Below are 21129 nucleotides of genomic sequence, written 5' to 3'. Positions count from 1 at the left end.
CCTTGTGATGTGAGCACTTTATGGACCGAAATGTGTGAGTCCTCGTGCCTTAAATTTCATTTTAACCTGATTGGTTCAAAAGTGTCCAAACTAAATAGACCCTAGGGCCCACTTAAGTTATAAGTTGGGAAATGAGGAATCATGAGGATTCATTTCCTCATTTCCCTTGTGCCCAAAGTAGGAGAGGAGAGAAAGAGGAAAGGAAGGAAGAAGAAGAGGAAGAAGAAGGTTGGAGGCCTACCTTGGTGCCAGCTGCCGCCTTGTTGCTGAAATCATTACCAGAGGTAAGTACAACCTCCTATACCACTCTCTCTCTTCATTTTGACCTAGACAAAGTTAGGTATAGATGGAATCTTGATGTACAAACCATTTCAAGGTTGTAGGACTAGTGTTCTACCCTCCCGATGTTGTTGCTGAGCTCGAACAAGCCCGGTGAGCTCTGACAAAATGTAATGCCAAAAGACCAACTAGGTTCTCGATCATTTGATCGATATATCTCCCAAATGGCTTGGTAAAATTGAAATTTTCATGGCTTAGAATGATGCTAGGAACATCCCCTACAACCTCCATGGAACAAATCCCGACGATCGAGCCTGAGCCGGAAAGCCCCAAAATAGTTGGACTAGGGGTGTCAACCGATCGGGCCGGTCCGATTTTGGTTGGGCTTAATCGGGCTTGAAGACTTTCAAAGCCTACACTGTGTCCGCCCATTTAACTAACCAGGCTTAGTTATTGAGGGCATGGTACACTTTATATTCAGTCGGTCGGTCTCGGGCTATAATCGGGCTACCTAGATCGGGTTTTAGTTGGGCCTTAACTGGGCTATGGACATGTTTAATGTTAAACGGGCTTTAACCGGTTTTTAAACGGGCCCTCTTTAAAATGTGCTCTTATATTCCAGCCCACTCATGCAAGCCCAAAAAAATGACAATAAATCAATAAATGATATCAAATATAACCATTATTTAAAATGTGAAATCTTTTACTTTTTACTTTTTATTCTTTAATTTGGGGGGTAGAATAGGTATTCTACAATCATTAAAGGGTCGGGCCAAGTCGGTGCACAATAGACCGGTCTCGGTCGGGCGTTATTCAGTCGGTCTCAGTCGGGTGCCCGATGGTCCAAGTAGCAAAACCGAGACTGACAATTTATAAACGGGTCGGGCTCTAGCCCGACATGTTTAATAAATGGTCTGGGCCGGGCCAGTCTATAAATGGTCGGTCTGATCGATTTAGTCAGGTCGGGCCACGAATTGACACCCCTAAGTTGGACTGCCCTGAACCGCCACCTAAAATAGCCCACTAGATCCACTGGGTCTGTTTTCGGTGGCATATTTCTGATGGACATGGAGCCATATGTGCTCTCTGTCACCTCCATCGGAAGCAGGTCTCATATTTCTGGTGAAAATTCCCTGTTTCCGGTGGTTGTTTTCGATGACATTACTGTCATTGGGAGACAGTGTCTGTACCCTTTGGGGGTCACCTGTGTGGGTCCTCTCGATGTTTGTGACACATACTGATGTACGATTCCCTTGTGTCTAGGATAATAATGCACACGTGTCCCAAATCCGGAATTGAATTGATTGATTAGTGGAAGTACTTGGACCCGAACACACCCGATCGTAAAATAGGTGAGGGATGGACTGTGTTTGTTTTTATAATGTTTATTATTATTAAATTTCTCACATGCTTAGAATTATATATTTAATTGTAATTGCTCAAATGCGATGATGATATGTTATACTTGCCATTTACGATTTCGATATGAATTGTATGAAAATGTATGATGAGATCCGGTGTGGCCGAGGTGGTATTGGTGTTGTGATCATCGTGTATTTGGTTGTGTGTGTGAAATGGAATCCGATGCGGTCGAGGTGGTACCGGTGCCATGATTGTCGTATGTATGTTGCATTCATGCATTGATTATATGCATTAGAGTTAGTTGTCATAATGGGTTACACTTTGTGGTCGAGGCCTCGCTGGTAGGCCTCGCTGGTATCGTGTACCCCAGGACTGCATTTGAAAATGGATACGTTTCATGGCCGAGGTCTTGTCAGTGTTGCGTAGTCCATACTCAACTGCTACTTGCATGCTAGATTAGGTAAACGGTCATGGGTTACACTTTGTGGCTAAGGTCTCACTGGTATCGTGTACCCTAGGACTGTATTTGGAGATGGATTACACTTTGTGACCGAGGTCTCTCTGGTATCATGTAATCCATACTAACTATATCATTATGAAGGCATGTAGTATATATATGGTTAGGAATCACTCCCTATACTACACACCCTTGCCAACAGGGGTTGAGGTGTTGGATAACCCATTATGGTATGTTTGATGTGCCTTTCTGAAGTGCCACTCTCGAGGTACGATGTGACTGTTATCAAAGGCAGGAACTTGTCCGATGTGGCTGATATGTTACTGGTACTGTGACTGCCAGAAGGGCGTTATCAGGGGTTTGCTGGGTGACCCATGGACGCATACGGGGACCGGTAGGCTTTTATTCACGGCTAGGGTTTGTATCGCTGCGTAGTCGATGTCATTTCTGAGACGAGGGATATAGCCTAATGCACCATAGTAGCATTTACTATACTTAGTTTGTATTGTTAGGTGAATAATAAATAAATGAACTGCATCACAAGCATCATGAACTATGTGTTTAATTTTTGCAATCATTTATCATAAATTATTACTACTATTGTCTTGCTTGGATGTGCTTGACCCCACCCCTAACTGAGCGAGTTGGAAAGCTCACCCCACACATACACCCCTTTTTAGATGATGATGCAGGTACCGTGGTGGCAATGGCGGGTGACCCAGTATCTTCTAGGTCAAAGTATGGGGTGAGCAATTGGTGGATGCCAGAAGAGGAGGAGCACGATCAGTACTGTGCTTGCGACCACTGTGCTTACGCCACACCATGAGATTGTACATTATATTTTGATGCTTTTGGGAATAAACATGGATTTTATATTGTTTTTGAGATTATATTATACATCATGGATGAATGTAATGGAATTATCGCTATTATATTACCATTAGATGTTTTTCTCATTTTATTTATGATTCTGTTACTATACTCTGATTCCGCTGCCTATGTTGGTTTGTGATGTGGGATTGTGAAAATGTTAAAGAACTGTTATCAGAGATCTTGGTAGGTTGTAAGACAGGTACATGTCTTACTTAGACCGTCGATATTTCTAATGGCTAGTTGGGTCTACCAGGAATGGGATGTGACACCCGTCAGATCTTGTTCTTCCCTCTTCAGTTCAGTAATCCTTGCAAGAAAACCCTTGCGATTTTAAGACTGATTTGTGAATTTTTTTATAGAGTTTTAGTATTAATATCCTGGATCCCATGCATCTCAAGTGTATTCTTCCCCATATACCTGCCAATCACCAAATGACATTTAGAATTTGTGTAAATTAGTTTAAAAAATAATTATTGTAAAAAATTACATAAGGTGACCGACCTGGGCATAAGTCGTCAGAAGGCGTCACCTTATAGCACCTTAATAGTTAAGGTGGTCGCCTTATGTGATGCACATAAAGCAAACCATTGCCTTAGACTCCTACAACCACCTCAAGGCCTAGGCATTGCCTTACCAATGCCTTGGCGACGCCTTAATAACTATATTGAGAGACAAGTGCATTCAATTGAAATTATTACAAAAGATGAGGTTCTTTAAGAATAGAAGTGACTAAGATGATGTTGTGCACTTTCTTGTTATTAATGAAGCCTGATCTTAGTTTAATGCAAGAACTACTAATGATTTTTCTAAATAACAACGGGCTATGGGGGTTGTACGGGAGTTGAGGAGGGCAAAGCAGGTCCCAATTTTTTTTTTAGGGAATCATTTACTGGGGAAAATTTTTAAGAGAAAAATGCTCCAAAACTCGCCTCACAGTGTTTGTTCACGATTCTGGTTTCATCAAAGGCATTCTACCCCTCTCAAGTTTTTTCAACTTGCTTGTCTTATGCTAGTTTAGCTTCAATCCTTGAAACATCAGTTTGATTATAGATTTTGAATCATTTTTTTTTATTAATGATTCAAATCCCTAAGTTTAAGAAATGAGAGGAAGATTGATTGTGCAATTGTGCTTCAAATTTTGGAAGCTTAAGTACCGTTAGCAAGGGGAACAAGCTCTATATCAAAAGTGAAATAGGTTTTGCATATATGTATCTTAAGTATAGGACGTATAGGAGAGTATCAGTTGTGTACGAGTGTGTATCGGTGCATATTAACCGGTACTTATCAATACACTTTGAATTTAAATGTTCAAGGTCATATGCGTCAATGGGTATTGGTACATATTGATAAGTATCATAGTGTATCGTAGAATATACTATATGATACACTTTGATACTCCTTGATACATAAAAAAATTAAAAAATACATGTTTCATATTGGTTGGTATCGTATCTATACCAATTGATACCGATATGTATTGGCTGATACAGTATAATACACACCGATGCTTTAAAGTTTAAATTATGGACACAACGCAACAGAGCGGGGTATATGAGAGGAAAAATCACAACTTATTGGAAGATTCTAAGAATAGGTTATTTGGCATGCATGTCCCTAAGACTTTTTGGTCAAATGTTCCTTCTTACTGCTGCCTTCTTAATCAACAGGTATCTCCACTATGCTTTTTGTTTCCAAATCTTCTTTGGACATTAAATCCTCTCAAGCTTATGCTTTCTTTCTTCCCCCTAAGATGTTTGGGTGTGTTTACTATGTTAACGTCAATAAATATGCTTGAACTAAACTTTTGATCCTAAGGCACTCAAATGCCTTTTTCTTTGGTACTCCCCTTCTACCAAAGGCTACCAGTGCTACGATTTGTCTTCCTGAAGGAGACTTGCCTCCAAAGATATTACATTCTTTGAATTTGTACCTTGCTTTGCTTCTCATTAACATCCTCTTCAGGGAAAGAATAGTGGGAGTGAAAAGGCTATTGATGTCATCGTCTTTCTTCTCCCCTTGCCTATTCCTCCTTTCATTGTGTGACATCAGGGAGCACAAAGAGGTGGATGTTGTTGATATTAGTGATCCAGGTGTTGGTTCTAGTAATGAGAAGGAGCTACTTATGTACAAAAAAAGTGAAAAGAATGGAAAAGATGACCTAACAAGAGTCCTTTTGGATCCACCTTCCTCAGTTAGGTAAGAATTAGATGTTCCCTTTACTATTCAAAATGGAAAGTTTATCAATCCTATTGCTCTATTTTTTTCCTTGCCCTTACCTCTGTCTCCATTCCCAAGAATGTTACTAAGGCCATATCTAATCCAAAGCAGAAATAAGCCATGCCTGAGGAAATGGTGGCACTTGAGAAGAACTGTACTTGAGAATTGGTTGATCTCCCAAGGAGGGTTCGATATAGATATAGGTGGGTCTACACAATTAAGTACCAATCTGATGGTGTTGTTGAGAGATACAAGGTCAGATTACTGGCCAAAGGGTACAATTAGGTATATAGAATTTCCTATTAGGAAACATTTGCTTCTATAGCTAAGCACAATTCAAGAAGAGTCCTCTTATCATTGGCGACTAATAGACGTAGGTCGTTGTATTAGCTGGATGTGAAGACTGCTTTCCTCTATGGTGGTTTAGAAGAGGAAGTGTATATGCAAACTCCACCAAGTTTCAAGATTCCCTCAGTTGAAGGGAAACTGTGCCTTCTTAAAAAGCTTTATATGGTTCAAATAGTCTCCAAAGGCTTGGTTTGAGAGATTTAAGTTAGAACATAAGGATAGAGAGAAAGTAAGGGTACAAGAGAATGGAAGGTTGGAGTATAAGAGAAGAAGATAATAGAAAAATGTTATGTATAGAGAACAGATTCTCTACCACATGTATACATATTACTTCACTAACAAGATGAAAGTAATTATATACATCTCCCTAGGGAGGTAAAAGGGAAAACTAGAAAATATAATAAGAGAAAAGAATATAATAAAAGTATTCCTAAATTACCTTTATTATAGAACTCTAACGCTCCCCTCAAACTGGAGAATAGTATAATGCATTCCTAGCTTGAATACAAGGGTACTAAACTAGTGACAGATGAGCCCTTTGGTGAAGATGTCTGACAATTGATCATTTATCTTCACAAAAGGAGTGCAAATGTAACCAGAATCCATCTTCTCCTTGATTAATTGCCAGTCCACAGGATTGTGAGCAATGCTTATAGCTGCCTCGTTATCATAGTGGAATTGCATAGGCCCTTCAATGTCAATGCCCAACTCTTGAACCAACCTTCTTAACCATATAAGTTCATAAAATCCATGAGCCATTCCCCTAATTTAGCTTTTGCACTTGACCGAGCCATAACAGGCTATTTTTTACTTCTCCATATGACCAAATTGCCATCCACAAATGTGCAATAGCCTGATGTAGACCCTCTGTCAGAGATGAATCCAGCCTAATCAACATATGTGTAGCCTTCTATCCTTAAGTAGTTGTTCATGAAATACAATAATCCTTTCCTTTGAGAGGACTTTAAGTATCTGAGGATACAGTATACAGCCTCCAAGTGCCCACTCTTAGGAGCATGCATAAATTTGCTCGCCACTCCTACATCATAGATAATGTCTGGACAAGTCAAAAATAGATAGATAAGCTTTTCCACTAGTCTCTGGTATTTCTCTGCATCAACAAGGGAAGACCACAATCTTCTCGTAGTCTATGGTTATGCTCAATAGGAGAATTTGCAGGTTTGTAGCCCAACATCCCCGTTTCTTTTAACAGGTCCAATATAAATTTCTTTGGCAGATGTTTATCCCCTTTTTAGACCTTGACACTTCAATTCCCAAGAAGTACTTTAAGTGTCCCATGGTTTTTGATTTCAAACTGTTTGACCAAGTAAGACTTCAGCCTACCTATCTCAGCTATGCTAAGGCGGTTTGCCTGGGCCTAGGCGACTGTCGCCTTATTGCACTGTATGCCACATTATATTTTTCCCCTTATTTATGCAAATACCATTTAAGTAAATGTTTTTATATTTTTTTTTATTTCATTTACTTAAGATATTATTCATAAATAAGCAAATAGCCCCTATTTGAATTCAATAAAAATAGTTTAAAATCAAATTCCAAAAGGATAAAAAGTCAACCCCTCGGTCCAAGAACAAAAATTAGATTGTTGATTGTACGGCGATTTTCAACTTTCCAATGCTATGGTTTTTCTTAGTTTTGAAAATTTTATGAATCTTATCATGATAGAACATTGCTAAAAACCAAAAGTCTGGTAAAATAATTTTTTGTTTTGATGTCAATAAAATTGTTTTCATTCACGCGATTTAACAACATTTGCACACTTTAAAATAAGTTTGACCGGAACATAACTTTGTTATAATAACTCAGATTTAAATAATCTTAGACTTATTGGAAAGCTAGTTTTGTGTTATATCTAATACAAAACCTCTCGTCTAAAAATAAAATCATTTGACCCATAAAACTTATTATAGAAGAAGAGCATTTCTCTAAATGTCAATAAGTCATATTGATTTTTTATGACTTGATATGAGTGTGACTATGTTCATTTTTATGACATCATGTTGCTTAATGTTGATTGATTTTTTATGTCATAGGGTATATATTAAAAACATTAAAAATAACTTTAGAAAATAAGGAAATAGAAAACAATACATGGGCGATTTGATCGCCATGGCAACGCCATAGCGGGCGATTCACTGCCAAATCAATTAGCCACCCCTCCACAGCCTTAGGTCGCTATGATGTCGTGAAAACTATGGTAATAGTACCTTTACCTCACCAGGTAAATAAGGTGTAGGCAGCTTAACCCTGAGAATATCCGTTATTCGGAATAACTTGCATGAACCTCTCAAACCAAGCCTTTGGAAACTATTGAGACGATACAAGTCTTCTTGAGAAGACACACATTTCTTTCAACTGATGGACAAGGCTACATGTACACTTCCTCCTCTAAGTCACCATGGAGTAAGGCATTCTTTAGATCTAACTGATATAGGGGCCACTCTCTTTTTGCTACCAAAGATAGGAAAATCCTTATAGAATTGGGCTCTGCCACCGGAGCAAATGTCTCTCGATAGTATATTATGTACATTTGATTGTACCTTTTGTTTGAATTTTAAAAGTAACTGCAAGCATACAGATCAGTGTAGCTAATGGGTCGAACATAAGGAGAGCATCAACTTTATTTTTTAACTTCTTTTAGTAATGTGAAAGTATACGGATTGATTGATTGTGATCTAATTCTACTACTGTCCTAAAGCACATGCATCTAAAAACGTCCTAACCAATACATCTAGGGAAGTTAGAATTGAAATTGCAATAAAAATTGAACGACCTAATCATTCACATCTAACCCTAACCATTGGCATCTAGGAATTTAAATGCTAAAATCACGCAATTAAAAAGCAAATAACTGAAAGTAAAAGGGCTGAAAAGTAAAGAGAAGTGCAAATAAAGGGGACAAAGCTAGAGAGGCACACAAGTGGGTTTCTCTACTTAGCCCGAGGGATACACCATAAATAATATGAGCCTCCTTACTTGACTAGAGAGTTACTCTTATAAGGGCCTATCTACTTGGCTTTAGGGAAATGATGCAATATAAATAACAAAAGTAAAAGGATAGTTACATAGCTAGAGAGGAGCAAAGCCAACACATGCATCTAGCTAAGGACCTTAGTTGAAATGGAAAGCATCAAAGTAAAAACTGAAATTTAAATCCTAATTAAGAATGAATGGATAGCAAGAAGAGAGAATGAGAAGGGGGTGAGAAGACTTATGAAAAAGCGTACCTATCTAAACTTCAATACTTGAATCCTTGAATTAAAATAACTTGATTTGAGATACTACTAGCCATAAAAACCAGATTTGAACTAAATCAAATCTGAAATTGCTAAGCCTAGAGAAAACAAATCTAGAAGAGAAAAACTGAACTTGAAAGAGATGCTCTATAATTTGTTCTTGTCACCTAGAACTAAGCCTAGAACTAGAAATTGAAAATTACAACCTCAATACCATAAACAATAAAATAAAAGACAGTCAAAAAATAAAAGTGCTTGCATTCATTAAATAAAAAAAATTACATAAGTGCTTAAACCAAAACCTAAAACAAAGAACTAGAGAATTAGAACTAGAGGAGAAAAAACCTAGAGAAGAATGGTGCGCCCTCCTACCTCTTACACAATTTTCTTTTGTCGGGGAGAGGGAAGAAGGTCCAACGATTTTGGGTTTCCTAATTGGGTGGAATCTCAATTGGTAGGTGAGATTTTTTAGATCTAAAGTGATGAGGTGGAAAATAGGAGATTGAAGAGAAAAAAGAGAGAAAATGGGGGAGAGAAGAGAGAACGCCCAAGTGTGGGCCCCTCTTGGATCGTTTGTGAGGTGGAGGGGAGAGAAGAGAGAAAATAGGAAAGAAAGTAGGGGAGAAAAGTTCTCCCACGATTTTATTTTTATTCCCTTTTTTTTCTATTTTTTCTCTTATTTCCTTTTTTTGTCTCTTTTCGAACTTGGCACAAAGCTCCCCCCTTGGATGATTTTTCTATGATTTTCTTGGGCAATCTTCTATTTTATTGGTAAATCCCGTCCATGCCTTTTTTCTTTAGGTGAGTGGAAAGAATCTTCAACCAAATCTCTAAAAAATAAGAGATCTTATGTTCCATGCCTAAGGAGAGAGAAAGTGCACCTAATGTGGGTCCCTCCTACTTTATTGGCATCTGAAATGTTCTTTTATACCCTAGGACAACTGTTGAAGGGCTGAGCCTGCATCTCGAGTTCTGGTCCATTATTATTTTTCTGGCCTAAAAAGAATAATCGCGTGTATGGGTGTCTAAACGAAAGTGTACCTTTAATGCAACACATCCACCTTGATTAGAATTTCATCCTCTTTGTAACCATGAAAAGAAATGGGACCTCTTTATGTGTAAAATTGGAGATATGAGGCCCAAGCCTGTTCAAATTCTCTGATGACGTTGATCGGATGAAGTGAAGTGACCTTCGGCACCTGCCTGTGCAATGGCCGGCATGCCCCTCTTACCAGACAACTCTTCCCCCACCATCCTGGCTTTCTCCTCCACCGCTCCCACCATGTCTCCCTCCTCCTCCTCCCCCCTCTTCCTTTGCTGGGAGTTCCCTGGAATTCCCATTTCAAATCTTCACCCTCTGCCCCTACTAAGAGCTTACCTCTACATTTTGTTCCCCCTACACTCATCGATGGCTCCCGTGTTGCTATCTGCCTGAAGGGGATCCTGGACACCAAGGCTTCCCACTGGAATTGCTCTCTTCTCGGACAATTTTTAGGGAAGTGACCTCCATTCCATATTATAAAGCTATCTCTTCTGAAGCAATGGCGACCTGCTGGAATGGTAGATGTTTTTCTGCTAGACCATGGACTATTCCTGTTCAAATTCTTTGATGAAGTTGATCATTTAAGATGTCTTGAAGGAGGGCCATGGCTCGTCAAACGATCTCCCATCTTCCTCAGGCCTTGGCACCGTTAGCTGCTTCTCAATCTTATAGACTTCTCCACCATACCAATTTGGATTTCCCTTCCTGGGCTACCATTGTACTTCTGGTGTGCAGAAGGTTTGAGTGCTATTGGATCAATCTTGGGTACTCCTGTTTGCTCTGATGCCCAAACAAGTAAAAAAGATAGGCTTGTCTATACCAGAATTTGTGTTGAAGTGGATGCGGCTGCTGAGATTCCTTATTCCATCTCCATTCAAGATGGAGAGGACCTTGCCTTCCAGCAGCATGTCACTTATGACTAGAAACCCCCCCCCCACTGCACTGGTTGCAGAGTCTTTGGTCATAAAACTACCACCTGCCCTTAGAAATTGCCAGCCTCGGAAAGAGACATTGCTTTGCATGCGGAGCTTCTGGCTAGGCTTGCGTTTGTGATGGATCCATGATGTCGCAGAATGGCTCTCGCCCTCCTAATTGACCTACAACCAAAGGTCGAGGAAGGAGAGGTCATGCTCAAGATCGAAAACTCTCGAGAACAACCTTCAACACTCCCGTCGACCATCGTGCAGGTATCTCGATGGCTGTGGAGAATGGTTTACCCATTGGAAAAAATAGATTTTCCATTTTGGCTGATGAGTCTGGTGGCCTCGAAGAACCAACCCTGTCTAGAGAAGATGATGTTGACGTGAGAGAATCCTCCCCTGTCGGACGTGCCTCAGAAGGTACCACCAGCTCCTCTCAGTCCTCCTCTGATGAGGACCTGAACAAATATTCTAACTCGGATACTGATGAGAGCTCCTCGGACAGTGATAGCGACCTCTCCTGCTTTGAAGTTGAGACATCCAAGTCCTCTTTGTCGAGGTTTCCATCGCCTTCTTCTTTAAGGAATGTTATTCCCTTTGCCCCTGTGGCAAGAGAGGTGCCTTCCAACCCCTCTATTTGTCCTGGCAAGACATGTATGCCTCTTTTTGAGTTACCACCACTGGGCCCTACTGATATGTCCAAGCTCACCACCTTCATTGATGACTCCAGGCCCATCCCCTCCAGTCCTGGTGAGGCTTAAGGACATGTTAGTCAAATCTCGACTCTGGAACTTCTGCCTTTTGAGCCCCTGGCCCAAGCCCAAACCCATCTACCCTAGCATTATTCTGTTGTTTTTTAGGTCCCCCTCCAACTTGGGTTCGGATCCTCAGACCCAGTTTGGGCTTTCTCCTTCACCCGACTACCAAATCGTTCACTCCAAGTCTAAGAAGAAAATGCATCATCCTTCTATGTCCAAGAATGTTGGCCTACACCTTGATCCTTGTTGCTTCATCTCGAAAGCTCATCCCTCCACTACTCCTTGATCCTACTAAAGGAGGAGCAAGTCTCGGCTAGCCCTGGAAGCTCGTGGCACTCCTATGGTGCAGTCGTCATCCCCTTCCAACCGTTCGTAATGTCCCAAGGCCTTGTTTGGAACTCCAGGAGCCTGAACACCCCTGCTAAACATGCCACTGTACGATCCCTTATAAAAGATTTGAGATACTCCTTTTGCTGTCTGTTGGAAACTCATGTCAAGGATTCTGCCATGGCCAAAATTGTCTCTTCTATCGCCCCTAGTTGGTTTTTTTTCTCAAACCATTCCTCCCATCCCAATGGATACATTTTTTTTTTGTGGGATAATTCCAAGATGAATGCCTCTCTCCTCTCTTCCACCTCCCAATACCTCCATCTTTCCATTTCTGACTTGGTAAGCTGCTCCTCCTACTTCCTTACTGCTGTCTATGCCTCTAACAAGGCTTCTGAAAGGGACACCCTCTGGAATGATATCAGGCTCATTGTAAATCAGTTGGGCTCTAACCCTTGGGGGATCTTTGGAGATTTTAATGTTGCCAGGTACACTCATGAGAAGCAAGGAGGGGGGTTATTGATACGATCAGTGTTGAAGCTCTTAATGCATGCCTTGAAGATATTTCTGCCTATTACCTCAGATGGTCTGGAAATAAATTTGCCTAGAACATAAAAGATCGTGTCAGACCCGCATTGCTTGTAAACTTGATAGAATTCTTATCACTGAGGCATGGCTATCAAGCTTCCCTTCCTCCCATGCAACCTTTGAGAACACAAATATTTTAGATCATAGACCCATCCATCTTTCTATCCACCCCTACACCTCCTTTGGCCCAAAACCATTCAAGTTTTTTGACATGTGGACCGCCCATCCAGATTACCCCTCTATTTTGAAAGAGGCTTGGCTGAAACCGATCAATACTTTCTCCACCCCCCTTTTAGCCTTGGCCAAAAAATTAAGAAATGTCAAGCTACCCCTCAAAGCTTGGAATACTAACTCCTTCGAGAATATTTCTTCTCAAGTTATTGTTTGTAGGAATAATCTCTCAACCATCTAGATCGAGCTGCAATCGGATCCCCTCAATCACTCTTTAGCAAATGAAGAGAAAACTGAGTCTACAAAGCTCTCCTCCCTCTTGGCCCAAGAAGAGAGCTTTCTCAAGCAGAAATCTAGAATTAATTGGCTAGAGCTTGGAGATACAAATACAACTTATTTTCATAGGTCTGTGAAATCCAGAAACAACTTCAACTCTATTCTCAAGTAAACTACTTTAGAAGGGATCCAGGTTCATAAAGTTGATGAGATAAAAAGTGAGGCAGTTGACTACTTCAAGAGCCTATTAAACCTGGCTTCAACTTCGAGCTCCTATATCCCAAATGGCATCTTGGATAAATCCATCACTAGTGATATGTCCGAGATGCTCATGGTTATCCCTACTGATGATGAGATCTCAGCTTCTATCCTCTCCCACAGGGCTAGCAAAGCCCTAGGCTTGGACTGATTTAGTATGGGATTCTTCTCTTCTTCCTAGGACCTCATCAAAGAGGACTTAATTATGGTTGTTAAGAGCTTCTTCTTCATCCTAAGTCAGATCAAAGGAATTAGCCACACTTTTCTCTGTCTCATTTCCAAGGCAGACGGTGCTGACACTATGACGAATATCAGGCCTATCTCTTTATTTGATCTTCTTTACAAATTCATTACCAAGATCCTTGCAAACAGAATCAATTAGGTGGTCGATTCCTTGGTTAGTAACAATCAATCGGCCTTTATCCCTAGGACGAGCATAGGGGATAACATTATTCTGTGCCATAAAATTGTTAGAGGATTTGAAAGGAAATCACATTCTCCAGCTGCCCTTATGAAAATAGATATCCACAAGGCTTTTGATTCTCTCAGATGGGATTATATTAGTTCGATCCTTAACAGTATGGGATTCCCTCTAATCTTCTCCAATTGGATTCACCATTGCATTACTTTCCCTTAGTTCTCGGTTTTAGTGAATGGTAGCCTAGCGGGATTCTTCTCCTCCTCTGTGGGAATCAGATAGGGATGCCCCTCCAGAAGTCCTCTCCAGAAGTTTCCAAATAGCCACGGATCAGAAACTCATTTTTGCCATCCTCAAGTGTAAAGCTATGAAGCTCACGCACCTTGCTTTTGTAGATAACCTAATGATATTCTCCAGAGTTGACTCTTCCTCTCTTCAGAACATCAAGGATTGTCTAAACTAGTTCGTAGCTCTCTCTGGTCTTTGAATCAATCCAGCTAAGTCCCTCTTATTCTTAGCTAGGGTTTCTAATTTGGTGAAAGTTTCCCTGTTCCTCCAAACTGAATTTACCTTGGGAAAGCTCCCTATGAAGTATCTTGGCCTTCCTCTCATTCCGTCCAGGTTCACTGCTCATCACTGTACGCCTATGCTTAACCTCATCAGGAAGCACCTTCAACTCTGGAAAGGAAAGCTATTGTCTTTTACTGGCATGCTTGTGCTCATCAGATCTGTGTTGCAGGCTTCCTACATATACTGGTCTAGTATATATGGCCTCCCAGAATCCATTATCTCCAAGCTTGAATCCATATTTACGGGCTTTCTTTGGAAAGGAGTTGAGTGCACCCGATTCCTTCGCCCCATCAGCTGGGCTGCTATTTATCTCCCCAAATCTGAAGGATTCTTAGGGTTGCGAAGGATCAAATATGTCAATCTTGCTAGAATTATCAAGTTGGCTTGGAAAATTATTTCCAAACAAAAGAGTATATAGGTGGACTGGGTCTATTCAAGCCTCCTAAAATAGGACTCCTTTTGGACAGTCAAAGTCCCTGTGGATGTCTCTTGGGTTTGGAGGAAAATCTTAGGAATCAGACATATTACCTCTCTGACCATCTCCTCCCAAATTAAATATGGAACCAGCACTCTCCTATGGCTTAACCCTTGGCACCCTAAAGGCATTCTATTCCACACTATTAGTGCTAAAAGTAAATACAACTCGGGTTTCCCCAAACTTTGGGCAATTGGTCCCCCCTAAGACAATCCATGCCCCAATATAAGGACATATGGAGCTCCCTGCCCCCCTATTCTAGCATCTTATAGACATGAGCAAGATTCTATAGTTTGGTTGCCGGCTTCCCCTAAGATTTTCTCTTTCAAGGCTGCTTAGGACTTTGTTAGATTGTATGGGCCAGTCTCTCCTTGGCATAGACTCATATGGTTCCCTCACCACATCCCTCGGCAGAGCTTCACAACTTGGAGAGTCTTACTAACTTCTTGCCCACGACCTCTATGCTCTCTCTCAGAGGCATCCAGGTTGCCCCTATGTGTATACTTTGTGGTAATGAGCTGGAGGATATTGAGCACCTCTTATACGCCTGCCCCATCTCTAACTCCATATGGAAATGGGTCCTCACCAAATGCTGCCCAACAAACAGAACTATCCTTCCTTTTCATAGGGGATGGATTTGGATTGACATGACTTTTCACGGAAAAACAATTTGTGATCTAGTGGGAAAACTCGTCTTCTGTTCCACCATCAATTAGATTTGGATGGAGAACACCATAGGAAATGGACCTCTAATTCCCACTCTGTGGATAAGATTTGGAGCTCCATCTCCTTTGATATCAAGGGAAAAATCTCTCGAATCTCCTCTCTCTGTAACCCCTCCCCTAGGAATTGTGATATTGTAAAATCCTAGGAGTTGTCTAGCTCCACCATCAGGAATGCCCCAGTCTCTAAGAGTTGTTCTCTTCTCTCCCCCCCCCCCATTCTCTCCTTGGGGTTGTATGTTCTTTTTCTCTTCTGTAATGAATTCATTTATTCACCCAAAAAAAAAAAATTGGAGATATGTCGCCTGATAATTCTTAAGGCCTTTAAAATACAAAATCTATAAAAAGAGAGTAAAACTCAAGGTAACTCCATTCTAAATATGTAAATGCATGCTTTACTACCTAAGATTTCACACATAAATGTGCTCATCAGAATTCCCCCGCACTTAAACTTTGCTAGTCCTCGAGCAAAACAAAAAACCTAATTCACTTTTGTAGGAATCATGGTTGCACTTAGCATGTGCAACAAGCCTTTAAACCACTAGGTCACCCCTAGAGGAAGAGTTGTGTCTCATGGGTGTTTGCAGTGAATATACATCCAAAATTTAGAAGAATACAAATCCCAACTTTGGCTAAAGGTAAGGGCCATATTGATCTGGAGCAAAGATAATTCCTTTTACACTTGATCTAGGGACCCCCACACTTGAATTTTTATTACCCAATATCAATTTTAGGCACACGCATATTTCTTAATTTGGAACTCACCTTGTCTCTTCCAAAACATCCTTATCTTAAGTCAAGACCACTTGTGAAGTCATAGGCAACCAAGGAATAAGGCGTTGGAATGTTTTTGACCAAACATGTTACCAAGGCATTGATGACATTTACACATACTTTCTGCTGTGTGGTTTTCTTTCTCTCTCTCTCTTTTTTTTTTTTCTTATAATAAACTCTATCCTACTCCACTACTATTGGCTTGAATGACATGGTGGAGTAAACACTAGACACCGAAGTTACTATATAGCTTCGCTTTTTGCATATGTCCACATAGACAGTGATGCCAGAGTTCTTTCAGAAGTTTCTTCCTTAGGAGTTTCGATCAAGATACCACGCTTCCTAAGGCGCAATGCTCTGTCTAGTTCTAAGGAAATCAACTCTTACTTTTCATTTATATTACTTTCCATACTTCATTTAAAATTGTGTATTTGTCAATTCATGCCAATCTAAAAAGTCTCAACTCTAAATCAAGAGTACAAGAAACCCACAAACTTACATATGGTCCAACACCGTAAAACAAGGATCTCTTCTTTTTTAAAAGAGAGTCCCACCTCAAGACACAGGCTTGTTTCTCTTTTCTCAATAGGGTTTTTATGTGTTTAAGATGGGTACCTTAATCAAAATTATTACTTTCATGCATGAAGCAATCGAATAGTATGGCCATTAGCCAAAAGCCAAAGTAGGACTTCATCCTTAGCAAGCTCAAAAAAAAAAATGAAAAACAAACAAAAACAAAGGGAAAAAAAAGAAAAAACAAAAAGAACTGATTTCCCTCCCCGCACTTAAGTCATGCAATGTACTCAATGCAATTAAAAGCAGAGACAATGCAAGGGGGTCATACCTGGTTAAAAGTTAGTCATCAGTGTAAAGAGGTTCAATTGTTTACATAACATACAGACCCCTATGTTAACAGAAGATGGAAAATCAATGAAGGGTTTCAATTGTTGACCATTGACCTTGAAAATTGCACCTATGCTAGGGTTCAAAACCTCAACAGCACTATGAGAAAAAATAGTCTGCATAACATACGGACCATCCCAACGTGATCTCAACTTTCCTAGAAAAATATGCAACCAAGAATTGTAAAGCAAAACCTTATCTATCATAAAAAGCCTTGGAGCATCTTATTTGTAAAACCTTATTGCAAAAATGCTTGCCCCTATAAAAAATGAGATAAATGATCTCATTATCTATCCATTTTAGAATTTCTTTGTGGATGGCTTCTTTTATCACTGGGTTAGCTCTTCTCTGGGGTTCCGTTGAAGGTTCGGACCCCTCAATGAGGTGAATACGATGTTGAACAATAAAAGGGTTCATTCCTTTGATGTCAGCCATGGTCCATCCTATGGCTTCCTTAGTTTCCTTTAGAGGCTCGATCAACTCCTCTTCCTGATTGGAAGTCAAATTAGAAGCAATGATGACTGGAAGAGTGTGATCCTTACCTAAGAAAACATACTTAAGATTGTTGGGCAACTCTTTCAACTAGCATAGGGGGTTCAACAATGGAAGGCTTAGGCATTAAGGTAAATAAGGGTCCAATAGGCTCTAAAGGTGGTTGGAGACTCCAAACCTCAGACGTAATTCCCTTATCAAAATCACCCAATTGTTCCATACACTCTTTAAATCCAGAATCAAAATCAATATCAAAATATATCTCAATGGAATCTAGGATTTCCTAGGGCATATGAAATTCTTCATCTAAATGAGGTTGCCTACCTAACCTAAAGACATTAATGTCCACTGAAGTGTTGCCAAAGGAAAGTTTCATATTACTCCTGCAATTGATTATGGCATTACTAGTGGCAAGAAACGGTCTACCAAGAATGATTGGGATCTGGTCCCGAATGTTGGCAACTGGTTGGGTGTCTAAAATAATGAAATCATCAGGGAATAAAAATTCCTTTACCTTAAGTAAGACATCCTCAACCATCCCTTTAGGAATCTTAATAGATCTATCTACCAATTGAAGAGTAGTTCTAGTGGCTTTCAATTCTCCCAATCCTTGTTGCTTATACACATGGTAAGACAAAAGATTCACACTTAAACCAAGGTCAAGTAAGGTATGCTCAAGGTAGGGCTCCCTGGATCCTTATACTTGACTACTATAGGCTGAGTAATCATGGAACTAATGTTACCTTCCAAGAATGCCTTTTTGGGCATACTAGTGATACGTTTGTGTGTACACAAACCTTTCAGGAGCTTCGCATAGATAGAGATCTGGGATATGGCATCCAAAAGAGGGATGTTTACTTCTACCTTTTTGAAGACTTCTAAAAGCTTATCCATGGAAGAAGTCTTCTTTTTGTTTACCAAGCGATTAGGAAAGGGGACAGGGAACATAAGGACTATTAGGGATTTGCTCGTTTTCAGAAGAATCATGTTTGGTTTCCTTAACCGAATCATCTTTAGTTGCTTTAGGTTCATCAGACGAACCTGAAACAAGAGGCACACTTATGTCCTCAACAGGAGAGTTAACAGGAGTAATAGATGGGAAAGATTTAGGAACAATCTATTGGTACTCTTGGCCACTCCTAAGGGCATAAACAACATGACATTAGTTGGAGGGCCCTTGTTGGGTCTGACTTTGTACCATATTCAGTGATGCATTAGTGGGTGCTTGTGAACTAATAGGCTGATGCCCAGGGTTAGGCTTTGGTTGACCAAACAACGTTCTTTCTCCCTCTCATGCAGAATTGAGACAACTTGGGAGATTTGCTTCTCTATGTTATGTTGGCTTGTCATGAAAGTACTCATGAGAAGTTCCATGCTTTTCTCTAAAGAAGAAAGCCTAGCCAAATCACCACCTCCTCTCATGAATCCTGAAGGTTGATTTACAAGAGGTGGTGGAATAGCAGATTGAGTAGGGATCCCAAAATCGTTCTACTGATTGGGGGGCATATTCCTTTGATTGGCTTGTTGGGGAACAAACTACCCTTGACTCAAGGGTAGAAAATTTGGACCTACTTGATTATTGGCTTGATTCCAGAGAAGTTAGGATGGTTCCTCCATCCTAGATTATAGGTCTGACTATAAGGGTTGTTTTGGGATATGGAATTCACATTTTTAGGACCTATAATCAAATCATTCACTCTAGAGATATTAGGGCACTCCTCCGTCACATGCGTGGGAGATTGGCACCAATTACACATAGGCCCACAATGATTTATTTGGTTTAGTTGGGCAGGTCCTTTGACTACTATGGCTTCGAGTCTCTTGATAAGACTCTCAAGTTGAGCCTCTTTGGCCACAACACCTTCTACAAGGTAATCCTTATTAGTCCTCTCAATTTCTTGAGTAGACTCCCATTCTCTGGTATTCTCAGCCAATTCAAGTAAAAAAAGTTCCAAGCGTCATCGTCATCTGTAAAAGATGTAAAACCTTTAGGGCACATAGACTTTAACAATGGCTTGGTCTGATCTGATAATCAATACCCTCATAAATGATTTGAAAAATTTGCCATGTATCAATTCCATGGTAAGGGCATTCCTGAAGGAGGTTCTTAAATCTCTCCATAAATTTGGAGAATGACTCACTAGGTTTCTGCTTGAATTGAAGAATGTCACTCCTGAGTTTATTGATTTTATATAAAGAAAAGAATTTTTTTAGGAGGACTATAATGTGGTAATGGAATTGGTAGACAAACAATAGAGCCAGTTCTTAGCTTGGTCCTTGAGCACAAAAGTTATGAACCTTAATTTTACAGCATCATCAGTCAACTAATGGACCTTAATCAGAAAACAAACCTCCTCAAATTCCCTAAGGAATAGGTATGCATCCTTAGAGGGCAGCCCATGGAAGTGGAGCACCATAGTGATGTACTGAGATTTGAGCTCAAAATTATTGCCTTGGGCATGTGGTAGAACTATGCAGGAAGGTTAGGCTACTCTAGCAGGGTAGAACCTATCTTTCAAAGATTTAGGTGGAGAGTTTGGCTATTGGTCTCTCATATTCAAACATATTGATGAAAGTGTAAGTATAGGATCACTACTTATTAGATCTCTTCTTTCTAACCTATTCTCAGTATTACGTATCCACCTAGCACTCATGCAACAGAAAACTACCCATAACTAGAATAAGATAAGCACAAAAGAAAGATTTTTTTTTATTATTTTTCTATTTTTTGGCTTTTTTTGAGCTTACTGACAGGGATCCAGGGTTGCTCAATTCCTAAAGTTCTACTACAAGGCAGAACAAGTATTTATCATACTGTGAGGCTTGGCAACCTCCACCGATACAACTATTATTGCAAGTTGTTCTTCTCAAAAATTCAATAAATGATAAAAAGAAAAAAGTCACTCCGATTTACCGAAAGAAAGCAAAAAATAAAATGGAATGGTCTTCCCGACAATGGCGCCAAAAACTTGTTTGAATTTTAAATGTAACCGCAGGCTAACGGATCAATGTAGCTAACGGAGAACACAAAGAGAGTAGCCACTTTATTTTTAGCTTCTTTTAGTAATGTGAAAGTGTACGGGTTAATTGATTGTGATCTAATTCTAACTAACATCCTAAAACACATGCATCTGAAAACGTCCTAACGAACACATCTAGGGAAGTTAAAATTGAAATTGCAATAAAAATTGAACAACCTAACCATTCACATCTAACCCTAACCATTCGTCATCTAGAAATTTAAATGCTCATACCACGCAATGAAAAAGCAAATAACTGAAAGTAAATTTGCTGAAAAATAAAGAGAAGTGCAAATAAAGAGGACAAAGCCAGAGAGAGGCACACAAGTAGGTTTCTCTACTTAGCCCGAGGGATGAACCATAAATAATATAAGCCTCCCTACTTGACCAGAGAGTTACTCTTACAAGGACTAATCTAGTTGGCTTTAGGGGAAGAGATACAATATAAATAACGAAACTAAAATGATGGTTCTATAGCTAGAGAGGGGTAAAGCCAACACATGCATCTAGCCAAGGACCCTGGTTGAAAGGGAAAGCATCAAAGTAAAAACTGAGATTTAAATCCTAAAAGAATGAATGGGTAGCAAGAAAAGGGAATGAGAAGGGGGTGAGAAGACTTATG

General features: G+C 40.0%; 1 protein-coding gene and 1 non-coding gene across 5 annotated transcripts in view; both read left to right on the top strand.

The window, feature by feature from the left end:
- The window catches only part of LOC122061916 (citrate synthase, mitochondrial), a 69368-nt gene that overhangs the window by 30004 nt on the left and 18235 nt on the right, over positions 1 to 21129 (top strand). The gene's annotated exons all lie outside the window — the stretch shown is intronic.
- On the top strand, positions 19562 to 19668 carry LOC122062211. Its single transcript, XR_006134840.1, has one exon. It is a non-coding gene; the product is annotated as a small nucleolar RNA R71 (small nucleolar RNA).

This window comes from Macadamia integrifolia, chromosome 14 (assembly GCF_013358625.1).
Source record: "Macadamia integrifolia cultivar HAES 741 chromosome 14, SCU_Mint_v3, whole genome shotgun sequence".
Classification (NCBI taxonomy): domain Eukaryota; kingdom Viridiplantae; phylum Streptophyta; class Magnoliopsida; order Proteales; family Proteaceae; genus Macadamia; species Macadamia integrifolia.
This window is presented reverse-complemented; position numbering and strand designations above follow the sequence as displayed.